This window comes from Delphinapterus leucas, chromosome 5 (assembly GCF_059928025.1).
Source record: "Delphinapterus leucas isolate spDelLeu-1000000601 "Yukka" chromosome 5, BTC_Dleu_Yukka2, whole genome shotgun sequence".
NCBI classification, from domain to species: Eukaryota; Metazoa; Chordata; class Mammalia; order Artiodactyla; family Monodontidae; genus Delphinapterus; species Delphinapterus leucas.
In genome coordinates, this window is record NC_143133.1 from 18,859,930 (window position 1) to 18,884,380 (window position 24,451).

The following is a 24,451-nucleotide window of genomic DNA, read 5'->3' on the forward strand; positions in this document are numbered from 1 at the left end:
AGAGGGAAAGATGCTCTTAAGATTTTTATAATTGCTTATTCTTAATAATTTTAAATGTTATATATAAGCCTTAGTGTCTTACTAAACATATCCTACTGCCATGAAAGAGAAAATGCCATCAGCACTAGAAGTCTTAAGATAAAGGGAACATAGCTATTCAAACAATACCATGGTGCAAAGCTTAAATTTCAAATAGACACAATTATCTGTGTCCCTCATCAATGTGATGAACATCTAGTGTGTGTGTGTGTGTGTGTGTGCGCGTGCGTGCACACGTGCACATGCATGCATGTGTGCATGTGTGTATATAATAGTACACACTATTATATACGTACTGATCTATAATATACATTGTATATAAATATAACATTTATATACAATGTATATTATAGATCAGTTCGTATCAGTTCTTACATAATAGTATATATTGTAGGAATTGTATTAAAGTATAAAAAAAGTTGCATTATAGTGTAGAAATTATAAGCAGTGGAAAGGCTGTTTACAGCATTGCTTTCAACGTGGAACATCCCCAAAGTTTGGGGCTATTAGAAGTGTCGCAATTGCTATCATAAGGCTCACCTCCATAAATTTGCTACATTGCTTGATCTTCCCAAAATGCACAAACTGAAATCCTAAGCCTCAATGTGATAGTATAAGGACATGAGGCCTTTAGGAGGTGATTAGGTCATGGAGGTAAGGTAAAGCTCTCTTATAAAAGAGACCCCAGGTACATACCTTGCCCTTTCTGCCAGGTGAGGACACAGTGAGAACACATAGGCAGTCTATGGACCAGGAAGCAAGCTCTCACCAGACATTGAATCTGCCAGCACTTTGATCTTGGCCTTCCCAGCCTTCAGAACTGTGAGAAATAAATTTCTGTTAATAATAGAAATATATTCTTTTATAGCAGCCTGAACCAAGACATGTTGGTACTGTTTTTTTTTAATTTTTTTTAATTCAAACAGAAAGTCACAAAAATTATAATCATTCTCATCAGTTCACTCAGTCCCATGTAATTATTTTTTCATCTTGATCTTTTCTTAGAATTTTTATGAATTCATCAGTTTTCCATTAGAGTTCTGAAAACGCTTATTCATTCAGTTCAGCAGTATAGTCAGTTACCAGAAACCTGTACTTGTCAGAGTCTTTTCCATGATGCAGGTGAAAATGAAAGGATGAAGATGAAACGCTTTTATAGGAACATTTTTGCAAAAGCACCAGAGTACACCCAGAACTGTCTTAAAAGACAAAAGACTTAAAAATGACCACAGTTAAAGATGTGATGAAAGTTCATAATAATGCAATTGACAAGGAAATGTAGTTATTTCTGAGATATACATTTTAAAGTAATAACTAGAATTATGACTTATAACATTATACCAGAACATATAAGATTTTTAGGAATTTCATGTAATGTCTGAAACATTTATATTAAAATATTTCCATACAAATAACCCAAAGAAAGTTTAGTATTAGTTTTTGTTTGTCTTTTATACAGCAGGTTCTTATTAGTCATCAATTTTATACACATCAGTGTACACATGTGAATCCCAATCGCCCAATTCAGCACACCACCATCCCCACCCCCCACCCCCGCAGCTTTCCCCTCTTGGTGTCCATACGTTTGTTCTCTACATCTGTGTCTCAACTTCTGCCCTGCAAACCGGCTCATCTCTACCATTTTTCTAGGTTCCACATACATGCATTAATATACGATATTTGTTTTTCTCTTTCTGACTTACTTCACTCTGTATGACAGTCTCTAGATCCATCCACATCTCAACAAATGACTCAATTTCGTTCCTTTTTGTGGCTGAGTAATATTCTATTGTATATATGTACCACGTCTTCTTTATCGATTCATCTGTCGTTGGATACTTAGGTTGCTTCCATGTCCTGGCTATTGTAAATAATGCTACAATGAACATTGGGGTGCATGTGTCTCTTTGAATTATGGTTTTCTCAGGGTATATGCCCAGTAGTGCGATTGCTGGATCATATGGTAATTCTATTTTTAGATTTTTAAGGAATCTCCATACTGTTCTCCATAGTGGCTGTATCAACTTACATTCCCACCAACAGTGCAAGAGGGTTCCCTTTTCTCCACACCCTCTCCAGCATTTGTTGTTTGTAGATTTCCTGATGATGCCCATTCTAACTGGTGTGAGGTGACAGCTCATTGTAGTTTTGATTTGCATTTCTCTAATAATTAGTGATGTTGAGCAGCTTTTCATGTACTTCTTGGCCATCTGTATGTCTTCTTTGGAGAAATGTCTATTTAGGTCTTCTGCCCATTTTTGGATTGGGTTGTTTGTTTCTTTAATATGGAGCTGCATGAGCTGTTTATATATTTTGGAGATTAATCCTTTGTCCATTGATTCGTTTGCAAATATTTTCTCCCATTCTGAGGGTTGTCTTTTCGTCTTGTTTATGGTTTTCTTTGCTGTGCAAAAGCTTTGAAGTTTCATTAGGTCCCATTTGCTTATTTTTGTTTTTATTTCCATTACTCTAGGAGGTGGGTCAAAAAAGATCTTGCTGGGATTTATGTCAAAGAGTGTCCTTCCTATGTTTTCCTCTAAGAGTTTTATAGTGTCCAGTCTTACATTTAGGTCTCGAATCCATTTTGAGTTTATTTTTGTGTACAGTGTTAGGGAGTGTCCTAATTTCATTCTTCTACCTGTAGCTGTCCAGCTTTCCCAGCACCATTTATTGAAGAGGCTGTCTTTTCTGCATTGTATATCTTTGCCTCCTTTGTCATAGATTAGTTGACCACAGGTGTGTGGGTTTATCTCTGGGCTTTCTGTCTTGTTCCATTGATCTATGTTTCTGTTTTTGTGCCAGTACCATATTGTCTTGATTATTGTAGCTTTGTAGTACAGTCTGAAGTCAGGCAGTCTGATTCCTCCTGCTCCGTTTTTTTCCCTCAAGACTGCTTTGGCTATTCGGGGTCTTTTGTGTCTCCATACAAATTTTAAGATTATTTGTTCTAGTTCCATAAAAAATGCCATTGGTAATTTGATAGGGATTGCATTGAATCTGTAGATTGCTTTGGGTAGTATAGCCATTTTCACAATATTGATTCTTCCAATCCAAGAACATGGTATATCTCTCCATCTGTTGGTATCATCTTTAATTTCTTTAATCAGTGTCATAGTTTTCTGCATACAGGTCTTTTGTCTCCCTAGGTAGGTTTATTCCTAGGTATTTTATTCTTTTTGTTGCAATGGTAAATGGGAGTGTTTCCTTAATTTCTCTTTCAGATTTTTCATCATTAGTGTATAGGAATGCAAAAGATTTCTGTGCATTAATTTTGTATCCTGCAACTTTACCAAATTCATTGATTAGCTCTAGTAGTTTTCTGGTGGCATTTTTTTGTGTGTGTGTGTGTTACTTGGGCCTCTGACTGCTGTGGCCTCTCCTGTTGCAGAGTACAGGCTCCAGACGCGCAGGCTCAGCGGCCACAGCCCACAGGCCCAGCCGCTCCATGGCACGCGGGAGCCTTCCGGAACGGGGCACGATCCCGTGTCCCCTGCATTGGCAGGTGGACTCCCAACCACTGTGCCACCAGGGAAGCCCCTCTGGTGGCATTTTTAGGATTCTCTATGTATAGTATCATGTCATCTGCAAACAGTAACATTTTACTTCTTTTCCAATTTGTATTCTTCTTATTTCTTTTTCTTCTCTGATTGCTGTGGCTAGGACTTCCAAAACTATGTTGAATAATAGTGGCGAGAGTGGACATCCTTGTCTCATTCTTGATCTTAGAGGAAATGCTTTCAGTTTTTCACCATTGAGAATGATGTTTGCTGTGGGTTTGTTGTATATGGCCTTTATTATGTTGAGGTACGTTCCTTCTATGCCCACTTTCTGGAGAGCTTTTATCATAAATGGGTGTTGAATTTTGTCAAAAGCTTTTTCTGCATCTATTGAGATGAACATATGGTTTTCATTCTTCAATTTGTTAATATGGCATATCACATTGATTGATTTGCGTATATTGAAGAACCATTGCATCCCTGGGATAAATTCCACTTGATCATGGTGTATGATCCTTTTAATGTGTTGTTGGATTCTGTTTGCCAGTATTTTGTTGCGGATTTTTGCATCTATATTCATCAGTGATATTGGTCTGTAATTTTCTTTTTTTGTAGTATCTTTCTCTGGTTTTGGTATCAGGGTGATGGTGGGCTCATAGAATGAGTTTGGGAGTGCTCCTTCCTCTGCAATTTTTTGGGAGAGTTTGAGAAGGATGAGTGTTAGCTCTTCTCTAAAAGTTTGATAGAATTCACCTGTGAAGCCATCTGGACCTGGACTTTTGTTTGTTGGAAGATTTTTAATCACAGTTTCAATTTCATTACTTGTGATTGGTCTGTTCATATTTTCTATTTCCTCCTGGTTCAGTCTTGGAAGGTTATACCTTTCTAAGGATTTGTCCATTTTTTCCAGGTTGTCCATGTTATTGGCATAGTGTTGCTTGTAGTAGTCTCTTAGGATGCTTTTTATTTCTGCGGTGTCTGCTGTAACTTCTCCTTTTTCATTTCTAATTTTATTGATTTGAGTCCTCACCCTCTTTTTCTTGGTGAGTCTGGCTAATGGTTTATCAATTTTGTTTATCTTCTCAAAGAACCAGCTTTTAGTTTTATTGATCTTCGCTATTGTTTTCGTTTCTATTTCATTTATTTCTGCTCTGATCTTTATGATTTCTTTCCTTCTACTAACTCTGGGTTCTGTTTGTTCTTCTTTCTCTAGTTCCTTTAGGTGTAATGTTAGATTGTTCATTTGAGATATTTCTTGTTTCTTGAGGTAGGCTTGTATTGCTATAAACTTCCCTCTTAGAACTGCTTTTGCTGCGTCCCATAGGTTTTGGATCATTGTGTTTTCATTGTCATTTGTCTTTGGGTTTTTTTATTTCCTCTTTGATTTCTTCAGTGATCTCTTGGTTATTTAGTAACGTATTGTTTAGCCTCCATGTGTTTGTGTTTTTTATGTTTTTTTCCCTGTAATTCGTTTCTAATCTCATAGTGTTGTGGTCAGAAAAGATGCTTGATATGATTTCAATTTTCTTAAATTTACTGAGGCTTGATTTGTGACCCAAGATGTGATCTATCCTGGAGAATGTTCCATGCGCACTTGAGAAGAAAGTGTAATCTGCTGTTTTTGGATGGAATGTCCTATAAATATGAATTAAATCTATCTGGTCTATTGTGTCATATAAAGCTTCTGTTTCCTTATTTATTTTCATTTTGGATGATCTGTCCATTGGTGTAAGTGAGGTGTTAAAATCTCCCACTATTTTTGTGTTACTGTCGATTTCCTCTTTTATAGCTGTCAACAGTTGCCTTATGTATTGAGGTGCTCCTAGGTTTGGTTCATATATATTTATAATTGTTATATCTTCTTCTTGGATTGATCCCTTGATCACTATGTAGTGCCTTCCTTGTCTCTTGTAACATTCTTTATTTTAAAGTCTATTTTATCTGATCTATTTTATCTACTCCAGCTTTCTTTTGATTTCCACTTGCATGGAATATCTTTTTCCATCCCCTCACTTTCAGTCTGTATGTGTCCCTAGGTCTGAAGTGGGTCTCTTGTAGACAGCATATAGATGGGTCTTGTTTTTGTATCCATTCAGCAAGCCTGTGTCTTTTGGTTGGAGCATTTAATCCATTCACGTTTAAGGTAATTATCGATATGTAAGTTCCTATGACCATTTTCTTAATTGTTTTGGGTTTGTTTTTGTAGGTCCTTTTCTTCTCTTGTGTTTCCCACTTAGAGAAGTTCCTTTAGCATTTGTTGTAGAGCTGGTTTGGTGGTGCTGAATTCTCTTAGCTTTTGCTTGTCTGTAAAGCTTTTGATTTCTCCATTGAAACTGAATGAGATCCTTGCCAGGTAGAGTAATCTTGGTCGTAGGTTTTTCCGTTTCATCACTTTAAGCATATAATGCCACCCCCTTCTGGCTTGTAGAGTTTCTGCTGAGAAATCAGCTGTTAACCTTATGGGAGCTCCCTTGTATGTTATTTGTCATTTTTTCCTTGCTGCTTTTAATAATTTTTCTTTGTCTTTAATTTTTGCCTATTTGATTACTATGTGTTTCTGCGTGTTTCTCCTTGGGTTTATCCTGTATGGGACTCGCTGCGCTTCCTGGTCTTGGGTGGCTATTTCCTTTCCCATGTTAGGGAAGTTTTCAACTATAATCTCTTCAAATATTTTCTCGGCTCCTCTCTCTCTCTCCTCCTTCTGGGACCCCTATAATGCGAATGTTGTTGCGTTTAATGTTGTCCCAGTGGTCTCTTAGGCTGTCTTCATTTCTTTTCATTCTTTTTTCTTTATTCTGTTCCGCAGCAGTGAATTCCACCATTCTGTCTTCCAGGTCACTTATCCGTCCTTCTGCCTCAGTTATTCTGCTATTGATTCCTTCTAGTGTAGTTTTCATTTCAGTTATTGTATTGTTCATCTCTGTTTATTTGTTCTTTAATTCTTCTAGGTCTTTGTTAAACATTTCTTGCATCTTCTCTATCTTTGCCTCCATTCTTTTTCCGAGTTCCTTGATCATCTTCACTATCATTATTCTGAATTCTTTTTCTGGAAGCTTGCCTATCTCCACTTCATTTATTTGTTTTTGTGGGGTTTTCTCTTGTTCCTTCATCTGGTACATAGCCCTCTGCCTTTTCATCTTGTCTTTCTGTGAATGTGGTTTTTATTCCACAGGCTGCAGTTCTTCTTGCTTCTGCTGTCTGCCCTCTGGTGGATGAGTCTATCTATGAGGCTTGTGTAAGTTTCCTGATGGGAGGGAGTGGTGGTGGGTAGAGCTGAGTGTTGCTCTGGTGCGCAGAGCTCAGTAAAACTTTAATCCACTTGAATGTTGATGGGTGGGGCTGTTGGTTGTTTGGCCTGAGGCAACCAAACACTGGAGCCTACCTGGGCTCTTTGGTGGAGCTAATGACAGTCTCTGGGAGGGCTCACACCATGGAGTACTTCCCAGAACTTCTGCTGCCAGTGTCCTTGTCCCCACGGTGAGCCACAGCCACCCCCCGCCTCTGCAGGAGACCCTCCAACGGTAGCAGGTAGGTCTGGTTCAGTCTCCCCTGGGGTCACTCCTCCTTCCCCTGGCTCCCGATGTGCACACTACTTTGTGTGTGCCCTCCAAGAGTGGAGTCTCTGTTTCCCCCAGTCCTGTCGAAGTCTTGCAATCAATTCCCACTAGGCTTCAAAGTCTGATTCTCTAGGAATTCCTCCTCCCGTTGCTGGAACCCCAGGTTGGGAAGCCTGACGTAGGGCTCAGAACCTTCACTCCAGTGGTTGGACTTCTGTGGTATGTGTTCTCCAGTTTGTGAGTCATCCACCCAGCAGTTATGGGATTTGATTTTGCTGTGATTGCGCCCCTCCTACCGTCTCATTGTGGCTTCTCCTTTGTCTTTGGATGTGGGGTATCTTTTTTGGTGAATTCCAGCATCTTCCTGTCGATGACTGTCCAGCAGGTAGTTGTGATTCTGGTGTTCTCGCAAGAGGGAGTGAGAGCAAATCCTTCTACTCTGCCATGTTGGTTCCTCTCTCCAGTATTGTCTAACTGAAATGAGAAAGACATAAAACAGTAATCCTTACAGAGAGGACCATACTATCCAGGCTAGAGTTTTGAAGCTGACACGGTGATTAGAAGAGCAGCAGCAAGGTCCAACTATATACATCTATGTAGGAGCCAGAACTCAGTGATTTAGGTGGACAACCGTAAGTTGGAGGGACAAGGAATCCTGGCATACTCTGTTTTAAGAGAGTGCCACATGGAGCAAAGTAGATATTATTTACCTGCAATCAGAGAACTTTACTGGCTAACAGATCAATGAGCATCAGGGAGAACCCTAAAAACTGGACTTGTAGGAAGTGTGTCATGAGTTCTGTAGATTTCTTCCAAAAACATGGTTTCTTACAAAACTTCTGGTAATAAGAGTGAGTTAGGGAGAGTAGTCTCATGTTGCTTAGTGGTTTATACTCCCTCTTCAATTTATAGCTACTTTTTTTCTAAATTACAGAAGTAGTACTTTATTATAAAAATTTAAATGATATAAACATGTTAATATAGAAAAAAAATTCCCAACAGTTTCATTCTCCAGATATTAATTGACTGTTGCTTAATCTCTGAAACATTTTTCTTTACACAACAGGGAGGCACTATGACCTGGCAGTTGAGAAGGCAGGTTTGGGAATCAAACTGCTTGGGTGCAGATCTTAGCTCTGTCACTTACTGTGTGACTGTGGGGCAAGAAGCTGAACTCTCAGTGCCTTGGAATCCCATCTGTATGGTGGGGTAACTACTTACCTCCCAGAGTTGTTGGGAAGATTAACAGTAGTACTTATAGAGCACTTGGAACAGTGCCTGGTACATGGTAAGTGCTGTTTTTTTGTTGATGATGATACAATTACATATAAGTAGATATTTACACATACAAATATAAGGTAATTTATCTGTATATATAGCTTTATCTTTACAAAATTAGGGTCATAATACACATACTTTAGTGATACTGATTATTTATAGGTTGAACCTCTGTGATGTGTCTTCCATACCTCTTTGGACCGTTTCTCTGACACTTTTCTCAGCATTCTGCATGATTTTCTCAAGCTTGTCCTCCATATCACAGATTGACTGCGCCTGATCAATTTTGCTGCTTGTTGTTTCAGATGAATTCATTATTTCTTTAATATCTTTTTTAATGAATTTAAATGCATATGACATCAACTTCAAAAGGAACTCAGAGGTATACAGTGAAAAACTCCCTTGCACTTGATACCCAGGTCCTTCCTAGGAGCTAGCACTTTTGTCATTTTCTTGTGGATCCTTCCAGAGATGTGTATATGAAAACAAGTAAATATAAATAAGTATTATTACATGAACAGTAATTCTATAGCCCTTTTCCCATACCTTCCTTACAATACATCTTGGAGAGCTTGGATTATTATTATACAAATATCTGCCTCATTTTGGTTAATGGCTGCATATTGCAGTGTATGAATTGTCATATTTATTAGGCTGGTCTCCAACAAACGGGAATTCGTGTCATTGCCAATAGTTTACTAGCACAAACAATGTTGCAATAAATAATCTCATATATACATCATTTTATACACATATGATTCTACACATATTTTACACACACATGTCACACAGAATAAAGTCCTCCTACTGGCATTTGTTATTTTTATAGATATTGTCAAATTGCTTCCCACAAAACTTGCATGGTATTATTTTTGTCTTTAAAAAACCAACTATCTACATTTAAACTAATTTGTCTACAATTTAATATAGATAACTAAATTAGCCCACATTTTAATATCTAATTTAATTTAACTGCTTTTTCCCTATACCCTCTTCATTGGGATATAAAATATTTGCAGATTCCTCACTGTAGATATACTCTATAATTTAGTTTAGGGTGTAAAATCTTTCCAGTTTATTACCTGAGAATTTTATCGTGGACGTCTTCTTCTAGTATAGATTTTTCATATATTTTTTGCATATTACATTCTATTCTTTTCTTTAAATTTTTAAAAATTCAGCTTCTTTTCTTTGACCAAAAGCTGTACTCTGGTCTGTTCTCCCCGCAGGAGATCCTGGGGGAATGGTGTCTTTGCTAGTGAGATTATCAATCCTAACTGATTTGGCCCATTACTTCCACCCAGTCCACAGAACAAGGGAGCAAAGTAAAATTTTGGCGGCCCAGCTTAGGTCAAAAACTAGCTGTTGTGAAGAAGAGAGTTCCTTATTGGACTTCTTACCCTCACCAATCCTCATCCCACAAATGATTAGAGAGAGGTTCAGTCTCTTGGCCACTGTTTAATAATATTTATTTTGGTCTTTGCTGAAGTTTTTGCTTATTTCATTATAAGTGTTCTTGGCAAGAAGTGGAAATTTATTTTGGTCCAAACAGTACAAACTTAAACTTAATCGGTAAAATATTAGTTAAGCAGAGAGAGAAGAAAATTTCCCCATCTGATATTTGGCCTGCTTACCTATTAGGTAATTTGATTACAAAAGTCTTGAAAAGCAACAGACGAATTCAGCACTTTTAATTCCAAAATGAAATAGGAGATCAGATATTAGGATCCCATTCTACCCAACTTATCCCATTATTATCCATAATAATAATAAAATAATGTTAAAAATGGTAGACACATTTAGCACTTTCTATGTGCCAAGCACTTCTAAGGATTTAATATGTATTAAAGCATGACACACAATGGCTATACTATGCATAAGGCTCTGTGCTCCAGCAGAGATGGCTTGTAAATCTGCATCAGAGCTTCCTACTGGCCAATATAAAAATGGAAAGATGATCAGCTACATCACAGTGACTATAAGATAAAAATAAGCCAATTTGTCAGCAGGTGTATGGAAAATTCTTGTTTCTGTGAGCCAAGAGAAAATTCTTCTATGGTTATTCGAAAAATGGAATGTGTAGATCACACCAATGTCAACCTTAACTAATAATTAGGTCTATAAGCTATTTCTTTATAACTTTCTGCAATGTAGGCAGAGAGATTAATATCCAAGCTTAGTTAAGTAAAAGCAATTTTACAAGAGGCCAACATGCTATGCTGTACACAGAAGCTTTTTTGTAACCTGTCTTGTTCAAGGTATGAAATTTAGCCTATTTTGAGGGATGGATAATCCATTAAGAAATCCTCTGCAAATATGATTTTCCAAACTGGGATTTTATAGTTATGAGGCAGCACAGAATTCACAGGTATACTCTGTTAGGTAACTAACAGGCAGACATCCCATGTTCTTATTTGAGGAAAGAATCATAAGCTTCAACAGTCAGCCAACGACGGGATTTTTACCCTATTGAGAAAGTATGAGATGCCTAACCTGGATACATGCCTCTTTATGGAAGTAAGGTTAGGGAGTATCTGCCAACATGCCAAGATTCTATAGTCATTACTGTGGTAGATTCTATTATTGGCTTCGACTCTTCATCCCGTATTGTAACTTGGAGCTTGCCCTGTGACTCAGTAGTTCCTCCTACTAAAGGTGAAGTTAGCTATTCCACTGGCTTGGGCAAAAGTGACAGGATGCCAATTCTGAACCTAGACCTTAAGAGATCCTGCATATTTTTGCTTGTCCTCTTGTACATATACTATCACCATGAGATGAACTTTACTTTAGGTAGCAGCTGCCCTTTTAGTCTGGGCCTCAGAATAAAAATGCATTGAGAAGAACTATTCCAGCCTATGGGTAGACTTGTAGCACGAGGCAGAGCCAGGGGCTGCAGGCAGAGGCAGAACTGCCCCAGCTACTTCACAGATCCATGAGCAAAAGAAATGCTTTTGTTAAATGCCACGGGTATTTTTTTGTGGTTACACAGCAATAGCTGACTGTTGCAATAGTGTTAGGTAAGTTTCCAACATATGTACAAATAGAAAACAGAGGTTCTAAATATTTACCCCATAGAATATGGCAATGATAATTTTAGCTTGGAAAATTTTTAAGGCAAGTTTATCAAGCATCCAATTTGACCATAAAAATATATTAATAAATACTAATAGAATGTCATCTATCATTAAACAATGCAAGTTCTTGGTAAAGCCTTGAATAAAATGATAGTAGCAATCATTTTATTTTAGAGGCAAAGGTAAGCAAGTTATTACACTAGGCACATTACATTAATTATCTCATTTTACTTTCATCAGTTATGCAAGGTAGAAGGTAAAAATGCAAACTCTTGCCAGCGAATGTTGGCCAACCAACGGTTACTTAAACGAGTTAATTTGTAAATTCCCTTTAAGTAATAAAACCTTTGGCTGGGTGTTCTCCATTCTATTATTAGCTAAAGAGGCTCGGAATCAAATTGGCATAACTCTCTGAGGTTTGGAAACTACACTTGTCAGGTCAGTTTGCCTACAGAAATCAGACTTAGTACCTCTACTTCCTCTTGCAAACATTTTCTGGGCCTATGACAATTTTTAGTAGTTTCCTTAACTTTCTATCCTCTTGACTTGTTAGTGTTACAGCGATTTTATTACAGTGACCAGGAGTGAAGATGTTTAGTCAACTGACATTCTTACTTACCTGAATGAAAAGTAAAGTCACATTTTGCTTAGGTTTTAATGAACCTCTTCACTTGAAGGCACTCGGTCTAGACGTTTTGCACTGTTGTAGATTGAAAAACCTGGGCACTCTCATTTTGCAGCTCATCCTATCAAGAAGAGGATTCTATTCCCCACCCCTTGAATCTATGCTCGTCTCATCTCCTGCTTTGACCAAAAGAATGTGGTAGAAGTGTAGCTGTGTGACTTCCAAACTAGACATTAAGCTTCTGCCTTGGTCTGCTGGGAATCCTGCCCTGAGACTGACACAGAGGCAGCCAGTCTAGCTTACTGAGGATGAGAGGCTACTGGAGAACCAAGTGCCCCTACTGAGAGCCAGCACCAACTGCAAGATATGTGCCAGAGGCCATCTTGGACCTTCCAGCCCAGCTGACCTCCAGCTGTTTGCCCAGGCAAAGCCAGCAAGGTAGCAACAAGCCAATGCACAGAATCATGAGAAAGTAAATGGCTGTTGGCTTAAGCCACTAAGTTTTGGAGTGATTTATTACACAGAAATATACATACTTTTTCTTCTTATTCCTGGTAGCATAGTGGAAAATATTAGATAATTTGGGAAAAGGTAGTGAACTAAGGAGAACAGGCAGTAAACTCTATGAAGATGGATCACATGCTTTACTTCATAGAGAGCAAAGGGGGAAAATGAAGCAAGTCTCACTGCAGATTGGAAGAGATGAGTGACTGCAGATTGGGGCAGTAAGTAGCAAGTTGTAGAGGAACGGCTCCGCCATGGCACACTGGTGACCTTGCACATATCCAAATAGGCCAGGTTTAGACTGCAGCCTGTCGTAAGTCTGGCAGATCCTCCTTAGGATCTTCCTGAAACATGAGAGCATGAAGGCTTGCAATACCAGGACACTTCTCACTTGCTTCCCTATCTGTCAGGGAGACTGACAGGAGACGGGTTCTCATCACCTCCTGGGTTCTGAGAAGGTGTGAGGCTTTCTGCCTTGCCCCCATTAGACAAAGTGCATGCTATAAAACTGTTGAGTTGTAATCTAGAAGTCCCTGCTTGGCAAGAGTATGCTGCAACTGCTTTGCGGTCATCTGACTCTTTTGTTTCAGTGACACCTTTTTGGTCTGTAGAACAAGAACCGTGGGAAACTGGCACCTTTGGCTACTCTTCTTTTCGTTTTCTATGTAAGTAATAAATCATCTAAAGCTAAAAAGGGCTCATTTTGTCTTTACTGGCCAAATATGGCAGGCCTTGGATGTGGCCTTCACTGCCGTGTGCTTGACACAGGTCAGTAATGAAATCAAAAGAACCAGTCATAAGGAATTAAAAAAAAAAACCAAAAACCCCAAACTGTATTTCTGTAGTTGAGATGGGATAGATTTGACACACTTTCTGAAATATGATTAAGTGGATTACATTCTTCCTCCTTCAATCTTCTTTAAAATGTACAGAACATGACAACTATAATAGAGAAAATAAAAAATAGTAACTGCAAAATTAAATGGGAATTACATGTTTTACCAATTTAGGTTTAAGTGATTTCTTCACTGATCTGTACGAGTTCTTTACATAGTAAAGACACTATTCTGTCATATTTGTTGAATATATGTTTTCCCAATTTGTTTACTTTGGGGGCTTTCTGATATGCAGATTTCTACATTTTTATATAACCAAATCCATAAATCTTTTCATTCAGCACTTCCTTCATCTTTTCTAATTTAAAAAGTTCTCCCCACTCCAAAGTCTTGATAAATATCTCCTTTTATTTTCTGTGACAAAAAAATTAATTCTTCAATCCTTCCAGAATTTGTTTCAGTAGATAGTGCAAGGTTAGCCTCTCAACATTTTTTTCCTAACTAGCTAATAAATTTTCCCAGCACCATTTATTTCTTAAACCTTAACTTCTCCATTGAATTTTTTTAAGTTTAAAAAAATTATTATCAAATTTACATGCAGTACAATTCACGCATCTAGTATGCAATGTGACAAATGCATAGAATTACGTGATCACCACCAGGATCAAGCTTCATCATCCTAAAAAAAAAGTTTGTCCCCTCGGTGGTCAAATTCTTCCTCCACTTCTTAATAAAAGGCTTAATGAGATATAATTTACATACCATGCAACTCACCTCTTAAACTGTGTAACTCTGGGTTTTTTTTACTATAGTCAAACAGTTGTGTAATTATCACAATTAATTAATTATGTTACATTTTGAGTATTCTTGGTGCAAGCATGTGATTTACAAGTATCTTTCCAAGTCTGTGACTTGCCTTTTCATTCTCTTAACAAAGCTTTCAGAACAAAATCTTTTAAGTTTGAAAATCCAATTTATCAGTTTTTTAAAAATGGTATCACTTTTGGTATCATATCTAAGAATTCTTTGCATAACCCAAGGACACAAAGATTTCTGTTGTCTTCTAAAGGTTTTATAGTTTTATGTCTTACTTTTAGGTCTTTGATCGATTTTAAGTTAATTTCTGTATGAGGTGTGAGATACAGATCAAGGTTCATTTTTTGTAATATGAATATCTAATTTCTGTTGAGTTTTAATGCATCATCCTGTTAGATTTTTATAATATAATAGGATCTATTGTTAAGCTATTTTTCTGCACCATTAATCTGTTTGATACCTTATGCATTTGATAATCTAACGCCAGTATCAGATTGTTTTCATTACTATAACTTTATAAACTTAAAAAAAAATATATATATATATATATATACCATAATCTCATCTTCAGTAATGAACTGAAATCTCATCTTCAGTAACGAACACATGGAATCAACACTTCAATTATTTGTCAGCTACGTCCCTAACCAACCTTTACAAGTTTATCTGTACCACCAATAAATGCATCTCAATAAATAAAAAACCTGTGCTCTGGAAAGATAGCCTGGGTTGACTCAGATGTAAAAGTACAGTAAATATTTGAAACTTTAGCTTATATGTCAGTGAAAGTGCAAATACTTTGACATAAATGGTTCCAAGTTGTTGAAATATTTAAGATAAAATTCATGAGTTCTCTTTTTTTCCTGGTCATTGTTAACTGTTCACAAAGGAAAAAAGTCAGAAAAATAAATCAGTAATACTGGGAATTTAGATTCACTACCATGTAAATATTTTTCCATATAAACAAAATTTGGGTGAAACAGATATTGTCTCTACAAAAGAACCTGATTCTCAGAACTGCATAAATACATCTATGATATTAAAGTCTTTAAGGAAGCACATAGAGTTTAGGGAAACTTATTGTGAAAATTCCTGCTCCAAAAATGTTTATAAAAATTAACTTATTTTCTTCTTCCATTCTCCCCACTATCTGAATGTGAATAGAGTCCCTAAAAGGTAAAACACTGGACATTAGAAGGAATAAGAAGAAAAGCAAAAGACCTGAATTATAAACAGAATAACAGAAGCTCTGAGTAACCAAAAAGTTTGTGAAAACAAACATCCTGTGTTCAAAACCTAGGCAAGGATTCTGCCCACTCTGGGCACACAGAGTGCTACTTCTGCTCCAAGTAAATAGCAAACTAAATGAGCCCGTTTTTATTAATGTCAACAGTGAAAGTGGTCTAGCCAAACTAGTTTCTACCTTATGCAGATATCATTCATTCTTCCACAGTTAAAGATTTTTAAATTTGTGCAGGCCAATATGGAGGATGGGGTACTCATCCATGAATAAAAACATAACAATTTAACTGACATTCACTGAGTGCTAACCATGAGCCAGGTACTGTGATTATCCCATGTGTCACCTTGGGTCCAGCTTTCCCTACTTTAATCCACTTCTCTGCTTAAAATTATTCCAAGGCTGCCCAGTGATTCCAAAATGAAACAAAAACACCTATATCTGGGGCAGACAGCCCAGCTCTTGCCAGCCAGCCTCTCTGGGCTCCTCCCTGCGAGTCCTCCTTCCTCTTTTAGATCTCCAGCCCCAGACAGACTTGCAGGTTCCCAAAGGTACCCTGACTTTGATGCCTTTGCACATGCTGTAGCCTCTTTCTCTCCCTACCCTTTCCATTTCCAAGGGAGTAAATGTTCCTTCTTTACATATCCATAGCATAATCTGCCCATGACTATATCAGCACTGATTTCACTGCAAAATTGTTCCCTCATCTTTGTGATTCTAGCGCTTAGCACAGAATAACAGTCAAAAACTGTTTCTTGAATGAATAGTGGACATTAAGATACAAGCTGGAATAGTGTGAGCTTAGATAGTGGAAATATTTGTAATAGTGAAGATGAGAATAATTCTTCAGAGAAAGAATATGCCTTTAAAAATGGCATACAGGTGTAATTTTTCAAAAGCCAACTACATTGATGGCTATGGATGCAAACTCTCTCATGCAGGGTTCACAGGAGTCCAGAAACTCGTTCTTATTTGTGAGGGTAAAAAAAGGTGTGGACTTATAAATAAAGGGGACAAGATTCACATGGCTTTGTATCAGTCTACAAGAGGTAAAAGCCAGAGGACTAAAGTAAACCTTAGTTTTCATGATTCATCTAAGGCCTTGGAGCTCTAGTTTTTTCCTGATACAAGCTTGGAAAAAAATGCGTGTAAGTGGCTCTAAAAAATTATACTGGGGCTTCCCTGGTGGCGCAGTGGTTGGGGGTCTGCCTGCCGATGCGGGGGGCGTGGGCTTGTGCCCCGGTCCGGGAGGGTCCCACGTGCCGCAGAGCGGCTGGGCCCGTGGGCTGTGGCCGCTGGGCCTGCGCGTCCGGAGCCTGTGCTCCGCAGCGGGGGAGGCCGCAGCGGTGAGAGGCCCGCGTACAGCAAAAAAAAAAAAATTATACTGGCAGAGATTGGGCTAAAGTTTCTGGGACCATAATGAATGCACAGGACTTTCTCTGGAAGGGTAAAAATAGACTGCTGTGCTATGAGTCAATAGGAATCTAGGAATGACTTCAAGGGATAAGTAAGGAGGAAGAGGAAAAGAGAGAACTCCAATATTATGGAAATATTACTGGACTTGGAGTTATAAGATCTGAAGGAAAGTCTGCTTATTCTTTTTTAATACTGGCATAGGCTAGTCATAACTTCTTTATGCTTGTTTCCACATTAGAAAGAAGATGATAAAGTGTCTCTGAGACTTCCAGTTATTATGGTAGATTGGGCCAATAATGGAGATCTACTCATTCCACAAAGTTTTAAAACAGGCTTGAATGTAAGAAGGAGAGCTCTCTAAATAATAAAATAAAGAGGAAACAAGAAGCTAAGATGTAGAGGGTGAGAGAGAGCTAAAAACACTCACAGGGGCATTAGAACAAGATATACAACTAACGGGCTGGGGATTTCTAATAATAGGAGGAAACAGGTTAAGGTGTGTATGGCCCCATGCATGCTAGGTGCTAGACAGAGGTTCCTTCATAAACCTAGGGGCCCAAAAGGCTCAGAAATGGCCTTTCGGCCATAAAATGGGGCCCAGAAAACTCCAACATCTATCAGGGATAGGCATGGAGGAAAGCCAGTTGCATACTAAGGATCTCTGTTTGGTAGAAGGGTTATATATTGATTAAATTTTATTAAATTAAATATACATATTAAAATTGAAGAGTAACCACTCAAAAGAATAGAAATAATATGTTAACCTTCTTCTCATCTAGTAGATTAATAACAGACTGTAAAGAAGAAAACAAGTATTAATGTCACTAAAATGACCACACTACCCAAGGAAATCTGGGGATTCAATGCAATCCCTATCAAAATACCAAGAACAATTTTCACAGAACTAAAAGAAATAATTTTGAAATTTGTATGGAAACACAAAACCCCCTAAATAGTCAAAAAGTCTTGAGAAAGAAGAACAGAACTGGAGGGATCATTCTCCTTGACTTCAGACTATACTACAGAACTACAGTAATTTCGTGGTACTGGCATGAAAACAGACACACAGATCAATGGAACAGAACAGAGAGCCCGGAAAAAAATCTACAAACTTATGGTCAATTAATCTATGACAAAGGAGGCAAGACTGAACAATGGAGAAAAGACAGTCTCTTTAATAAGTGGTGGTGGGAAAACTGAACAGCTACATGTAAAAGAATGAAATTAGAACATTCTCTAACACCATATTAAAAAATAAACTCAAAATGGAGTAAAGACCTAAATGTAAAGCTGGAAACCATAAAACTCCTAGAAGAAAACATAGGCAGAATGCTCTTTGACATAAATCATAGCAACATTTTTTAGATCTGTCTCCTAAAGCAAAAGAAATAAAAGCAAAAATAAACAAATGGGACCTAACTAAACTTAAAAGCTTTTGCACAGCAAAGAAAATCATCAACAAAATGAAAAGACAACCTACTGAACTGGAGAAAACATATGCAAATGATATGACCAATAAGGAGTTAATATCCAAATACGTAAACAGCTCATACAACTCAACATCAAAAAACCAAACAACCTGATTAAAAAATGGGTAGAAGACCTGAATAGACATTTTTCCAAATAAGACATACAGATGGCCAACAGACACATGAAAAGATGCTCAACATCATTAATCATCAGAGAAATGCAAATCAAAACCACAGTGAGATATTACCTCACACCTGTTAGAATGGCCATCGTCAAAAAGAACACAAATAACAAATGTTGGTGAGGATGCGGAGAAAAGGGAACACTTACACTGCTTGTGAGACTATAAATTGGTGTAGCCATTATGCAAAACAGTATGGAGGTTTCTCAAAAAATTAAAAATAGAACTATCATACAACCCAGCAATTCTACTCCTGGGTATATATCCAAAAAACCCTGAAAACACTAATTTGAAAAGAGAATGCACCCCAATGTTCATAGCAGTATTATTTACAATTGTCAAGATATGGAAGCAACCTAAGTATCCATCAACAGATGATGGATAAAGAAGATGTGGCATATGTATACAATGGAATACTACTCAGCCATAAAAAAAAGAAATTATGCCATATGCAACAACGTGGATGGACTTGGAGGGTATCATGCTTAGTGAAATAAGTTAGACAGAGAAAGACAAATAAGGTATGATATCACTTATATGTGGAATCTAAAAAATAAAACAAACTAGTGAATATAACAAAAAAGAGATTCACAGATATAGATAAAAAACAAGTGGTTATCAGGGGGAAGAGGGAAGGGGGGAGGGACAACACGGGGTAGGGGATTAAGAGATACAAACTACTACGTATAAAATAAATAAGCTACAAATCAATAAGCTAGGATATATAGTACAACATAGGGAATAGAGCCAATATTTTATAAGTATAAATGAAATACAACCTTTAGAAATTGTGAATCACTGTGTTGTACAACTAAAACTTATATAATACTGTATATCAACTATAATTCAATTTAAAAAAGGAACAAAAAAGAAATAAGAAGTAAAGAAAATTCATGGTAAATAAACAGAAAAGGTGGTGAACATAAGTTCAACTATATTACTAATCACAATAAAAATACATTAAACTTATTAGCACAAATTAATGACAATACTATATTAATACTCAGCTCATAAAGTTTTAAGATTTAAATGAAATTAGATGCTATGTAAATTTTTATTAGTTACAACACAAAATGTTCACTCTCAATCCAAGTTCAGGTTTTGCTAATGACCTTTAAGACAGACCAACTGGAAGATACTTTCCAAAGCATTTAGAGAGTCCAGTACTCAGCTTTCCATAACTGCCACTCATCTAATGATTTCTTTTTCTCCCAGCAGACCAAGAATGGCAGCCTCCTGACAAGATGAAGCACCCATGTCATTGAAGACTTCTGGCCTTGTTAACTACTCACCATCTGTTTAGTGTTACTGGACTTAAGTTGGAAAAGAAGGAAAACGACAAATTTGGCTTCCAGTTTACTTTGTTCTTTGTTCCATCTCTTTAAGAGTTCAGCTTGAATCTGTTTTACAATGTAAACATCATTTTAAAAATACAAAGCAAAACTCTGAATCACACAAAGAGAACCGTGGACACTGTCTATCCCAGTGAGTTTCTGGTGCTGTTCTAAAGAGCCTGCAAGGCTTTGGGAGCCACAACAGGGAGGGTGAGGGAGGGTTCTGAGCAGGAGAGCCCCAGGTGCCTTCCCATAGCTTCCTCAACCTGTTTGGGCTTCAACCCAGCTTCTGTGTGAGATTTTATTTGAAAAGAGTACCACATTCTTTGTTCAACAGAGGATGAAACAGTTCAGAGAAGGTAAGTGACCTGCCCGCTGTTGACAAAGCAAATAAAAAACCAGGGACTAGAAATCAGCCTTTTTCTCTAATACTGTCTGTACACTAGAGACATGATTTTGTTTTTTCTCCTAACAAAGGAAACTCAGGCATTGTGTTAAGTGCTGGGACTAAAAATATAAATAAATTGTGGTCTCAGCCCACTGGGGCCTTTGACTCTATGGCATCATCCAGGAGAAAGTTTTTTTAAGAGGGATGGAACCATCAACAATTTTTAATGCAGTCAAAGGAACCAGGAAGATAACAAAATAACCCAAGGAAATTGAAAAAAAAAAAAAAAGGAAACAGACTCACATTTTTAGAACAGGTGAAATTTGACCTTCACTGGTTATTGCTGTAAGTGACTTTACATGTATACCATCATTATAATATAATATAGATTACTGAAGAAATTTACATCTCCATAGACCTTTGAGAAGAAAATAGATAATCATTTGCTAATATGGCCTAGACTAATGGGCTCCAAACTTTTCTGATCACATGTTTGGGGGGTCCCCAGGACCACACTCACTTCTGACAACAACTGCAAGTTCAGGCAGTCCCCAAGACCACTCTCAGGTTTGATAATTCCCTAGAAGGACTTAACAGCTCTCAATGAAAGCTGTTATACTCACAGTTATGATCTATTACAGTGAAAGGATACAGATTAAAATCAGCAAAGGGAAGATGCATACAGGGTCGAATCCAGGAGGCGTCCATGGATAGAGCTTCCAATTGTCCTCTCCCTGTAGGGTCATAAATAGTGCTAACTTTTGGAAACAATATATGACATTACACATGGAGTATTGCCAACTAGGGAAGCTCACCTGAGTCTTGGTGTCCAGAGTTGTTACTGGGGCTTGGTCATGCCTTTAGCGTCCAGAGCCCTTGAAGGTCAAGCCAATGCCACTGTATGGCTGAAAGTCCCTACTGTAAGTCAGATAGTTAAACTATCCAGTGTAGCCTGAGGTCGCCAGGTAAAGAGAGACACTCTTATCAGACAGGACATTCCAAGGGCTCAGAGATCATCTCCTGGGAGCTGAGGGAAAAGGCCAGGTCTTTCTTTAGATGAGGATAATTCTTTACCTTTATAAATTTATAAATTATACACAAGTTCTACATGTAAGTGCATAATGAACATTATGAAATACATAAAAGTAGAATTTATTAAAGGAATACATAAAAAGTTAAATACTAGATCTGGAATAAGGAAGACTTAAGTCTCATCCTACTCTGCCATGAAGAACATCTCTGTGCCTTAGTTATCTCGTCAGTAAAATGGGACAATCAACATTGTTCAATGAACAACAGAGTTCAATATCTGTCAGCTGTTATTATTATCCAATGGGTATCTAAAAAAGGAAATAGAGTATGAGTGTGTGAAGGGATGGATCTTTTCTTGGAGCAGTTACATTTGGAAAATTTAGTAAGGGTGGAGGGGAAAATACTTAAAAAACCAACAACAACAAAGAAAAATATGTTGCTCTGAGGAAGTTCTTAAAGTTGTGCTAATATATATGATAATGTAATAGATGGTGCTGAAATAGTTAGCTTGAACAACTGGTACTGAAAAAGAGCTAAATGATTTACCAAAAAGTTTTAAAGACATTAAACAAGAGAAGAAGCCAGAATGGCTCGATGTGCCCACATGTTAAAATATTGCTTTGAAAAGAAGATGTAAATTAAGTAAAATGAAACAGTAAAGAATTGTGGAAGATAAAAATGGCTTTATTAGCAACTAACTATATGGATTTTTCTCTGGGCCTCAGTTTCTTTATCTATAAAATGAGGAGGTTAGAGGAGAGAATCTATAAAATCCCTTGTAGCTGGAAAATATCACCACACGGACTTGGTCCTCAATAAAGGGGAATATGCATATATATAATATACATATTTTAAAAAAATATGTGTTTTACATACATTTGCTTAGTAGCTAAGAATCAAGATGTACTTTTCTTTCTGTAACTGTACTTTTCTTACAGGAAAAAAACAACATCCTTAATAAAGAGTTGACGTAAGGTTTGTCAATCAGTGAAGAAACAACTGGAAAAACTAAGAATTAGAAAAAAATACTCATTATCTCTGAATCTGGCTAATATTATGATCAGGATGGTGATGTCCTCAGAGAAATTAGAACAATTAAGAACAAAGCAAATTTAAAATGATGTTTGTTTTCTTTATAAAATAAGTAAAACCTTAGATGTAAGAATATAAAGGCATAATCTACAAGTGGCTAATGGAAAGAAGGACTTCTGGAAATTCATGAAAAGATTTCAAAGGAAGTAGATTGCTTGCAAAACAGAGCTTATGAAATCAGTGGCAATGCTAAATTGAGTCAATTCTAAACATGTAATCCTGGAACCAGAGGAGTCAGTGTTGAACCATATTGTTTTAGCCTACAAACATTATTGCAAAAGGAAGAGGACATTTTCCAGAACCTCACAATACTGTAGTCATTTCTAGAAACCAAAGGTCTTAGAAATACGAATAGTGCTAAAGAAATATAAAAAGAGGTATGAAACTCTGGAGCATATGAAGAAAGAAAGTGGGAAACGTTCAAATTCATAGAGCCTGGAAAAGCAATAAGCAAAAAAGAAAGGAAGGAGAATCTAGGATTGTCAGCATATCAGTAGCAATTAAGAAAAAATTACTGGCAACAATATAAAAGAAAAAATTTAATTGAGCTTAGGGAAATTCAGTTTGATAATTGGTAAAACAGATTGCAATAAGGTTTCCTGTAACTAAAAATACTTGAATTAGCTAATTCTCTTTGGTAAGTATCCTGTTATAGGAATTCAAATTTCCCAGAATAAAAAGTAACCATAAACTAAAGGTAGTCTCAAAGAACTGGATTAAATCTCAAAGTATTATTTGGCCAATTACCATAAGATACCATCCCCAAATAGAACAGATTTTACAGCAAGGCTGTTTTTCAGAGAGTTCTGAGGACAGAGATTCTATAGCGCCTTTGGTAAACAATCCAATATTAAACGAACCCTACTGTCAAACACTGTCTTTATGTTTCATCAGACTTGCTTTTTCTCATAGGTTAAGATAGCATCTTAGTCAATCTTTCCTGTATTCTCAAGTGGAGGAGGCTGAATATCTTTAACCTTCTCCTGATGACTCAGTTTTCCCAAAGCACAAATCATAAATATAGAGCTCAAAAATGAAAGATCACGAAGTGAATTCTCCCCTGTAACCACCACCCAGGTCATGAAATAAGAACCCTGCCAGCACCCAAGACCCCTCCTTGTTCTCCTTGCCAATCGCCACCCCTCCTGCCTCCCCAAAGATAACCACTGACCTGACTTCTAATGCTCTGGTTTACACATGCCTGTTTTGGAAATTTACAATGGTTAAACCATGTGTTCTCTTTTCTTAGTAGCATTTAAAATTGAGATATACTTCATACAACGTAAAACCCCCCCACTTTAAAGTGTCCATCAGTCTGTTTTTTTTTTTTTTTTTTTTTTTACTATATGCTCTATGTTGTGTATCTGTCACCACTATCTAGTTCCAGAACACTTCTACCACCACCCCTCCCCTCCGGCCCCCTGCCAAACACCCTGTGCCTACTAGCAACCTTTTGTTCACTGTTATGCTTGTGAGATCCATATGCTGTGTTTAGCAGCCAATGTTTTTTTGAATAGAGCCTAAGGAGTAAAGCACAGGTTCTTCTAATTAATTTTGGTTCCATACACAAGACTAGTGGTTTCAACCCTGGTTGCACACTAGTATCCACCAGGGAGAGTTAAAAATCACTGATGTGCAGGCCCCATCCCAAATAAATAAATGATAGTTCGATGGTGTAGAAGGAGCATTAGCAGCTTGCAAAGTTTTCTAGATGATTCTGTTGTGTAGCCGGGGTTAGGAACTACTACAAACAACTAATCAGAAGACTTAACCTCACCAGGAGTAGGCTCTAGTTAACAAGACTGATTCTCTTGGGCCCTGGGGCATACTGAATTAGAATCTTCAGCGGGTGGGTCTGGGAATCTGCATTTTGACAAGAGGTTCATGTGCTCCTTATAAGACAGTTTCAGAAATGCTGCAGGAAACCAATAATTATTACTAAGAAAATAAATGACTTAATCAACAGAGGTTTCTACTGCCTTTAAGCAAGAAAACACAAATGCTAGTTTAAAATATTTTTAATACACCAAAAAGAAACTATTTTAACGTATAATTTAGAATGGTGAGGAGAA

At 37.2% G+C, this 24,451-nt stretch overlaps 1 long non-coding RNA gene across 1 annotated transcript in view; it reads right to left on the minus strand.

Annotated features, from left to right (window-relative positions):
- The window catches only part of LOC111186059 (uncharacterized), a 56,240-nt gene extending 32,442 nt beyond the window's left edge, over window positions 1-23,798 (minus strand). The window contains exon 1 of the long non-coding RNA XR_016393198.1: window positions 736-23,798. This is a non-coding gene — a long non-coding RNA (uncharacterized LOC111186059). The remainder of the gene's footprint in view (window positions 1-735) is intronic.
- Between the last annotated feature and the right edge of the window lie 653 nt (window positions 23,799-24,451).